This window comes from Panthera onca, chromosome A1 (assembly GCF_046562875.1).
Source record: "Panthera onca isolate mPanOnc1 chromosome A1, mPanOnc1 haplotype 2, whole genome shotgun sequence".
Lineage (NCBI taxonomy): Eukaryota > Metazoa > Chordata > Mammalia > Carnivora > Felidae > Panthera > Panthera onca.
The window spans coordinates 145223546-145233357 of NC_138339.1; the positions used below are offsets into that span (position 1 = coordinate 145223546).

Sequence of the window (9812 nt, forward strand, 5' to 3'; positions counted from 1 at the left end):
CAAATGGGTTATAAATGGCAGCCTGAGAGCTGTGGCTGGATAGTCTCGCTTGTCATTAGGGCTATGGAAAAGGGACATATGCATGCTGATTATGTGTACAAGATACCTAATCTGTTCTGGCACAAACTGTTGAAACCCTGTCCCTTTACCCACCCCCCACCCCTTCACTGCCTCTGAGTGACTGTCCAGCTGTGGGTTTGGGAATCTGCAAAGCATGAGCATCTGAGTCATTGCCTGAGATCCAGGACCAGCCTGAGAGCGTGAGTCTGTGTTCCAGCCCATTTGAGCCCATTCACTCAGTAAACTTGAACTTAGTGGCTGGTGCTAGGGAGACAAAGATAAACGTGGCTCTGACTTTAAGGGGCTCAAATTCCAGCTCCATCACCTACTGGGCAAGTAGGCTTGGGTAAGTCATTGAAGCTCCCGGATCCTTCCGTCGCTCATCTTTAATTTTTTTTTTTAATGGTCATTTATTTTGAGAGAGAGAGAGAGAGAAAGCATGAGCAGGGAAGGGCAGAGAGAGAGAGAGGGAGAGAGAGAATCCCAAGCAGGCTGTGTGCTGTCAGTGCAGAGCCCCACGTGGGGCTCGGACTCCCAAACTGTGAAATCACAACCTGAGCTGAAACCAAAAGTTGGATGCTGAACAACAGACTGAGCCACTCAGCGCCCCTAATTGCTCATCTTCAAATACAATGCTAGCTTTGCCTACCTGCCTCATAGGGTTTTACTTTTTTGTTTTTTTATTTTTGTTTTTGTTTTTGTTTTGGATGGATATCATCAGGTAATACGCGTGAAAGTAGTTATGGGAAAACCTGTAGGACATCGTTATCATTTTCCTTACGACGTCTTTGTCCGAATCTGACTTTCTAAGTAAACCGTGAATTCAACTAATGCTTTCATTCCCCTCTAGCATGAGCTGTGTCCGCTTCTTCTTGGTGTGTGGCTGTTCTATCTCCCTTCCTTTTCATCCCTCATCACTTCTCCTCCATTGGATTCTGCAGGTGCACCTGAGTCACTTCTGCTCTGGGTGACTAAAGTTCTCGGCCCTTCTCTCGAAGCACCTGGAAGCACTGGATGCAATGCTGCTGGCTGGGAGGACCCTCCCTGAGCTCTCCTGGGTGGTGACATCCACCATCTTTGAACTTCCCAAGGGGTGTCTCAGCTGCTGTCCTGGAACAGCTCTAGAAGAGGAAGGAGGCTGGTTTCCCATTGCTGGAATTCGAATTTCCAATCTTGGGTCTCCGGTCAGTACATACCACCTAACTTAAAAAAATTTTTTTAATGTTTATTTTTTAGAGAGAGAGGGAGAGAAACAGAGCACGAGCACAGTAGGGACAGAGAGAGAGACAGGGTCACAGAATTCGAAGCAGGCTCCAGGCTCTGAGCCATCAGCACAGAGCCTGATGTGGGGCTCAAACTCATGAGCTGTGAGATCATGACCTGAGCTGAAGTCAGATGCTTAAGAGATGGAGCCACCCAGGCGCCCCTACATACCACCTATTTTAAATCAAGTTAATGACAGTTAACACTTCATGTTCTAAGAACTTCACATATATTAACTTACTTAGTCTCCATAGCAACCCAGTACAATCCTGAGTCCTGGAGGAAAACATTGAGACTCCAATTAGCCAACAAACTTGCTCCAGGTCAAAAAGCTGATGAGTAGCAGAGCTGGGATTTGAGCTCAGGAAATCTGTCCCCAGAATCTAGGCTCCTAACCACATTGTTATCCTAGCTCTTTAAATGAGTTTTGCTTAAGTAGCTCAGAGTCCAGAAAATCTCCCAGCATTTTAAAGCCTCTTGCTGGATTCTGGCATTCCTTGATTCTTTGAGGATTTAAATAAATCATTGATGATTTAAATGAATCTTTGAAAGTCATCTCTGAGGTTCCATCCCTAAAATCCCACCTCCTCTGGTCCCGACACTCCAGCCAGTTGAATACTAATGTCCTCAGTGCTTGACTAGAAGACTCGTGGCAGGTTGAGTCATATGAAATTGTCAATATTTGCCCAGTTTTGGGTCCTATACAAATGGCAGATTCAACTTCATGTTTGCTGAGCCCCTACTTCGATGCCAGGTTTGATTCCAGACCCTTCCCTCATGTTATCTCATGTAATCATCATGACAATACTTCAAAGTGTTCTTAAGCCTAATTTTTCAAGTAAGAAAGCAGGCTCCGTCTAACTAGCAGGTCATGCAGCAATTTTTTTTTTTAATTTTTAAACTTTTTTTTTTAACATTTTATTTTATTTTTTGAGAGACAGAGACAGGGCATGAGCAGGGGAGGGGCAGAGAGAGAGAGGGAGACACAGAATCAGAAGCAGGCTCCAGGCTCTGAGCTGTCAGCACAGAGCCTGATACAGGGGCTCGAACCTGCGAACGCAAGACCCAGGCGCCCCCCATGACCCGAGTCAAAGTCGGACATTCACCCAGGTGCCCCATTAATTTTTTAAAGTCTATACTTGAGAGAGAGAACGAGAGAGGCAAAGACAGAGGGATTGAGGATCTGAAGCAGGCTTTGTGCTGTCAGCACAGAGCCCCACATGGGGCTTGAACTCAAGAGTCTCGAGATCATGGCCTGAGCTGAAGTTAAATGCTTAACCAACTGAGCCACCCAGGTGCCCCCATGCAGCAGTCTTTAAATGGTAGGTCCAGGGATTCTGTTCTCAGATGGGTTCACTGCATGGTGTCTATAGGTTGAGCCCCGGGAGCCGGCTGCTGCTGGAAGACCCAGAGGCAAAAAGTGAAGGGTCATGTTCACCTGGCAGATTCAAGTTATACAAGTTTTAAAGTGACATGAGTCAGAAGGGGAATGTAATACAACCTCTGGAAGACAGGCAGATATGACTCAATCAGCAGCAGGTCAACTTTGGAAACCGGCATCACACCTGCTCGGTTTCTCTTCAATATTGTCACGGCCATTGGAGTTCACAGACCCGAGGGTGTTCTTGGGGTTGGAGGGTGATTTGCCTCATTGGAGAATCCTGTTGTGGGCAGAAGAGCAAGGAGAGGCCAGATGGAGGGCCTCGGGAAGAGCTGGAGACCGTTGGGACTCAGGTTAAGTCAAGCACAAGTGGAAAACTGAGGGGTCGTTTGGGGAGGAGGCTGGATGGGAAGGTCTTTTGTGGTGCAACCAGAAAAGCATGAAAATTCGGGGCTCTCCAGATTCTCCAGTGCTGACTGAGCCATCTGGAGCTTGGGAATCCAGTCCAACCACCTGCAAACATTTTGGGATGACGCTAAGCTGGGAGTTGTGGAACCCGGGCTGGGAAAGGAGGAGGGAGTGTTAAACGGGTGCAAACACACTGAGATGTGTTCCACTTGGGTGGAATATTATTCGGGGATAGATGCAGAAATAGTTGAAGTGGTTCATAGGCTTTCATTTTAATTCTTTGGTTTTCCTCTGTGGGGAACTACTTTCATCTGGTTCTTTTCAATATGGATTGAGTCATATTCCCTTTATTTGCCACAAGTATTTTAAAGCAGTGAACAATTGCTGCCTCCCTCGTTCTCAGGGGGTTGATTGGGACACCCTTGCTGAGCCCCTGTCTCACCACGCGTAGGAGTTTGACATGAATTCCCAGCTACTGGAACAAAAACACCAAAAGAAAGTATGAGAGGATGTTGGCATCGATCGACAGATCTTTGTTTTAACTCTTTTTTGGGGCAACTTGCCCTGTGTTGGGAGTCCAAAGGCTTGAAGGCTGCCTTCTAAGGGCTTATCATCTCTTTAGGGGAAATGTAATATACACACAGAACATAAGACAATGTTTTGTAAATGCCAAATGTATGGTAAACAGATAATGAAAATCATAGGATGCAAGGGGCTGGCATTTGCAATGGAGCTAATAAGGCAAATGTTCCTGGGGAAGTGATGTTGAAGCTGATTTTAAGGAATGAGTCTTCAGGGGTGAGCAGAAGCATTGCAGATAGAAGGAATGGTGCACACACGTGCATGTGCACATGCACGGGCACACACATGCACACACATATCCAGGGGTGGAAGAGCCTGTATTTGCCTAGAACCCAAGTAAACCAGTTTGAACAGAGTGGCAGTTTTGTTGGGAAATTAGCATGAAAGCCTCCTCCTTTTCTCTGTCTACACCTGGCCCTTGAACAATGTAGGGATTAAGGGCACCAAGTCCCCCCCGCCCCAGCATGCAGTTAAAAATTCATGTATAACTTTTGACTCCCCACTACTTAACTACTAATAGCCTACTGTTGCCTGGAAGCCTTACCAATAACGCAAACAGTCAATTAACACATTTTGTATGTCCTATGTATTCTATACTGTATTCCCACGATAAAGTAAGCTAGAGAAAAGAAAATGTTATTAAGAAAATCATAATGGCGGGGGTGCCTGGAGGTTCAGTCAGTTAAGTTTCTGACTTTGGCTCAGGTCGTGATCTCACAGTTTGTGAGTTCAAACCCAGCATTGGGCTCTGTGCTGACAGCTCAGAGCCTGGAACCTGATTCCAGCAGGCTCTGCCCCTACCCTACTCATGCTCTGCATCTCTCTCAAAAATAAATAAAACATTAAAAAAAAATTTAACGAAAATCATAAGGAAGAGAAAATGAATTCACAGTACTGTGCTGCATTTACCTCCCCACCCCCCCAAAATCCAACAATAAGCGACTTAGCAGTTCAAACCCATGTTGTTCAAGGTCAACTGTATGTGCTCCCAAGTGATCTCATTTAGTCCTGCACATTTAAATACTATCTGTGTGCTGATGGTTCCTGGATTTATATAACTGAAGCACAGACCTTTCTTCTATATTCCAGACCCGCTCATCTAATGACCTTGTCAAGGTCTCCCCTTGATAATCCCACCAGAATTTCACACGGAACACACCCACAATGGACCTCCTGGTTTTCACTTTCCTGACTTGTCCCTGCCCTCCCACATCCCATGTCTTTCCCCTCTTGGCAAATGGTCTCATGATTCACCCAGGTGACAAAGCCAGAACCCTGGGATTCACGCTTGACTTCTTTCACTTACTCCGCTGACTCTCCTCCATCGTTATAGACATCAGCTTTCCCCACAAGAGTGTCTCAGCTCTGTTCACGTTTCTCTGACTCCGTACTGTCACCCATATACCCACGTTCAAGGCACCTACCTCTTCAGCCTGTCATTCTGTAATAGTCCCCTGATCTCAATGCTTCCAAGCTTAGATTCTTGTAACCCTGTCTCTACCTAGTGGCCAAAATAATCTTTTTGAAATGTTATCAAATGCCAGCAGATTGCCTCCCACTCCTTTGCTTAAAACCCTCTCATGGCTTCCTAGTGTACTTAGCTTCTTACCCAGCTCCTTGCCATGGTCTACATGGTCCTGCTTTGTGGAAACTTCCCCCTCCCCTCCACCACCACCCTATGCCTGTTCACTATCCGTGCACCTTCTTCTGAAAGCTGCTTCTCCATTTTCCTTTGGGGAATTCTTCTCTCCCTGATTCTTACCGCAAGTGCTCTGGGCAGGCTGACTCCTCTCCACCCGCTGTGTCCGGGGGTCGGCATGCAACCCCAGCATGGACAGTCAGCATATTCTTTCCCTATGTCACAATGACTGGCTCAGGGATGAGTCCGTCTCCTGAGTTGATCCAGGAATACTGAAGCCCAGGTCTTTTGGAGGAACGGTGGGGAATGCTGGCTGCAAAGATGGTGAACACTTGGACCTCTGGGAACCCATCTAACTTATCATGTCAAGTGGGCAAGTCCCATTGACTCTGTTGAGCCAAGTCAGTCCCATGCCATGCCTCAACTTTTCAGCTGAGCCAACACATTCCCTGTTTAAGTTGGGTTTCTGGGCTAGCTTGCCCTGCAGGACCTACTCCTGTCTACACTTGAGCCTTCTCCCAAACCATTTTCCTTTCTACCCTCAGCCCTGGACCTGAGACACATTAAACCTTTTCTCACCTCAGTATCTTCGCCTTTGGTGTCCATGTTGCTTAGAATTCTCCTCCCAAGGTTTAAAAAAAAATTTTTTTTAATGTTTATTTATTTTTGAGAGAGAGAGAGGGTGACCAGGGAGGGACAGAGAGAGAGGGAGACAGAGGATCTGAAGCAGACTCTGTGCTGTGAGTGCAGAGCCCAACGTGGGGCTTGAACTCATGACCATGACGTCATGACCTGAGCCGAAATCAGGAGTCACCCTCTTAACCAACTGAACCACCCAGGCGCCCCTTCCCGAGGTTTTCAAGAGGCTAACACATTCTCATTTCTTAGATCCAAACTCCAGTAACCTTAAAGAACCCTTCCAAAACTACCGGAGTGAAAGAGGCTTCTGCAGTTAGTTCCCTTTATCAGGTGACCTGCTTTCACTTAGAGCAGTGATCACATATTTCACATGTTTACCTCCTTACATACTTGTTTATTATCTGGCTCCCTCCATTAAAATATTAGCTTTATATCGGAAAGATTTGTGTGTCTTGTTCAGCTCTGTATACACTGTAGGTGCTTAGTAAGTGTTTGTTCAATGTGTGAGTGGGTAAATGCAAGCGTACGTGACTCTGCATACATTCATCTTGATGGGAGGGAAGGAAGGGATAGGAAATATTTACCATAAAGGACAAGAGGCACAGCTGGAAAGTACAATCTTCCTTCTTTTATTTTAACCCTTTATTTTTATTTATTAAAAAAATATTTTTAATATTCATTCGTTTTTGAGACAGAGAGAGAGAGAGAGAGAGACAGAGAGAGAGAGAGAGAGAACAGGGGAGGAGCAGAGAGAGAGGGAGACACAGATTCTGAAGCAGGCTCCAGCCTCTGAGCTGTCAGCACAGAGTCCGACGCGGGGCTCAAACTCACGAATTGTGAGATCATGACCTGGGCCGAAGTTGGAGGCTGAACCGACTGAACCACCCAGGCACCCCAACTGTTTGTTTATTTTTGAGACAGAGAGAGAGAGAGAGAGAGAGAGAGAGAGAGAGAGAGAGAAAGGGGCAGAGAGAGAGAGAGAGGGAAGGAGAAACTGAAGCAGTTTCTGTGCTGACAGCACAGAGCCCGATGCGGGTCTTGAACTCATGAACTGTGAGATCATGACCTGAGCCGAAGCTAGACACTCAACCGACTGAGCCACCAGGCACCCCAATCTTTCTTTTCCTTGTAGGATTTATTTACCCAGAAACCGTGGAGCAGAGTGTTCTACAAAGGAGGCCATCACAGCTGGATGTGTTCCACACAAGCCTCTGTCCTGTGAGTCAGGGCTGCAGACGGGTGAACCAGGTGGTGTTGGATGCGGGTGCCAGACAAGGGCACAGCATTTCCCTTACCTGCACATCTCCTTCAGGAGCCCCATCAGGCTGCAGGCTGGTCTTGGCCAGAGTTGTTGTGCCAGGTTGAGGTAGCAGGTGAGTGTTACATCTTCCTCTTTGTAATGGGGACCACCCCTTTATCTGGAAAGGTCGTGGAGGGAGGTGGGCAGTCAAGGGTGAAAGGTCCCGCTTCCCTGACCTTGCTGGCAAGGATTTTGAATGCACCACTGGTGATAACGTGGTGGCAACAACAACAGACGTGGGTCTAGTGCTTGCTTCGTGCTGGCAGAGCTCTAAGTGTTTCATGTGTATTAGCATGTTTAGTTCCTGCAGCCACTGAGGTCGATTACAGATGGCCACAATTTCTTTGATACTTTTCCCATTGAGACGTGGGGGTATGGCCCCTCCTGTTGAATCTGGACAGGCTCTGTGACTGCTTTACCCAAGAGAATATGGCAAACGTAATGATGTGTCTGTTTGAAACTGTCTTTGAAGACCTTTGCCTGGGGGCACTTGCTCTACGGAGAGCCAGACCCCATGTAAGAAGTCTGAGTACTGTGCTGGAGAAATCACAGGAAGGAGACTTGAGACCTCATGGAGAGAGAGAGGGACCAGCAGAGCCTTTGCTGTTCTGTCCCCTCTGCAACGTGGCTCCCCCCACAGCCCCTTAGCTACTCTCAACTATTGTTTAAAACTGAGATCTCCATCCATGTTGTCGCAAATGGCAAGATTTCATTCTTTTTGATCGCCGGGTAGTATTCCATTGTGTATATATACCACATCTTCTTTATCTGTCCATCAGTCAATGGACATTTGGGCTCTTTCCATAGTTCCACGATTATCGATAGTGCTGCTATAAACATTGGGGTGCATGTGCCCCTTCGCGTCAGCATGTTTGTATACTTTGGATAGATTCCTAGTAGTGCAATTGCTGGGTCCTAGGATAGTTCTATTTTTAGTTTTCTGAGGAACCTCCATCCTGTTTTCCAGAGCGGCTGCACCAGCTTGCATTCCCGCCAGCCGTGCAAAAGGGTTCCTCTTTCTCCGAATCCTCGCCAACACCTGTTGTTGCCTGAGTTGTTAATGTGAGCCATTCTGACAGGTGTGAGGTGGGATCTCATTGTGGTCTTGATTTGTATTTTGAGAATGTATAACATTCTCAACATTGTGAGAATGTTGAATGATTCTGAAAAGAAACCAAAAAACTAAGGAGATCTCCTCTCGTCCAGGAGTCCTTCTGTGGCGTCTCTGCCCCTTTTGTGCTCCATGATGCCTGGGGGTCTTTCTGTGGTACAAATGGAGATGTTGGCCTAGCCATGTCACTGCTGGTCTGTTAGCTCCATAAGGACAGAGACTCTGTCTTACTTGTCTTTTATATCTTCACTGTCGAACACAAGTCCTGGCTGGCTCAGTGTTGGTGCTCGGTAAATTCTTATTGAAGCAGTAAATGAAGGGGCGCCTGGGTGGCTCAGTCGGTTGAGCTTCCAACTCTTGGCTTCAACTCAGGTCATGATCTCAGGGCCATGGGTTCAAGCCCTGCATTGGGCTCTGCGCTGACAGTGCAGAGCCTGCTTGGGGTTCTCTCTCTCCCTCTGTCTCTCTCTCTGCTTCTCTCCCCTGCTTGCTTATTCACTCTCTGTCTCCCTAAAATTTAAAAAAAACCCCAAGCTGGTAAATGAACAAAGGAATGAATGAAGCTATCCGTTGCGATAGTTTGTGGTGCATGGGCTCTTGAGTCAGCTGAAGTTGGATTGAATCCTGGCTCTGCCACTAACCAGCAGCACAGAGCTGGGAGACTTAGATAATCTTGATTTTCCTCTCTGAAGTAGACACACTGAAATATCTACATCACAGGATGTCGTAAGGAGCAAAGGAGACGTCATCTCCAAATCACGTAGCGTGCTGCCCCTCGTGCGGTAAGCGCTCAGGAAATAGTATCTTCTACAAAACAGATGAATTTTATGATTGCGTGTGTCCTGCCTCTTCACATTCCTTACGCTGCTGTCCCTGCATCTCAAGCAGGGTTTGTTGGCACAGACACTGATAGCCTCTGATTTCTTTTTCCTTGAGAATTCCTCACCGTTGAGCTTTTTCCTACTCAGCGCTGGGTTCAAATTCGTACAGTTTTTTCAGCACGGCCACCAGTGCCACCCCACCTCTGTGTCCACTGACTGACCCAGAGAGCGAGGGACAGGTCATCTGAAGCTCTGAGGAAACCCACAACTTGACATTGGAGAGGAGTCAGGCTCAGGTGATCAGATGTCTGCGCTTTGTGCTCAGGGTCTGAGGGCTGGACCGGGAACCAGAGAAAGGGAGTCAGCAGGGAGAGCCAGGGGAAAGGGGAGACCATGGGTGGACTATGGACAGTGGCATGGTAGCAAAATGTACTCATCACCCTTCCATATCTGGAGAACATTGCCAGCAACGAGCACAGTGGCATTTCATGTACAAATACTCATGGCAGAATGCATCAAAGCTTGAACAATAAAGGGACTCAGGATCTCATCTGTTATGAAGTCTGGCAGAAAGACACCTGCAGGATCGGTTAATTGAGCTACTCAAC

The 9812-nt window shown here is 47.1% G+C and overlaps 2 long non-coding RNA genes across 2 annotated transcripts in view; one reads left to right on the forward strand and one right to left on the reverse strand.

The window, feature by feature from the left end:
* The window catches only part of LOC132681665 (uncharacterized), a 42055-nt gene extending 33178 nt beyond the window's left edge, over positions 1 to 8877 (forward strand). Inside the window, exons 2-3 of the long non-coding RNA XR_009611189.3 lie at positions 1002 to 1244; positions 7105 to 8877. This is a non-coding gene — a long non-coding RNA (uncharacterized LOC132681665). The remainder of the gene's footprint in view (positions 1 to 1001; positions 1245 to 7104) is intronic.
* LOC132681666 (uncharacterized) lies at positions 3444 to 5481 on the reverse strand. Its single transcript, XR_009611190.1, has 2 exons — positions 5396 to 5481; positions 3444 to 3587 (listed from the first exon to the last, which is right to left on the reverse strand). It is a non-coding gene; the product is annotated as an uncharacterized LOC132681666 (long non-coding RNA).
* Positions 8878 to 9812: the final 935 nt, after the last annotated feature.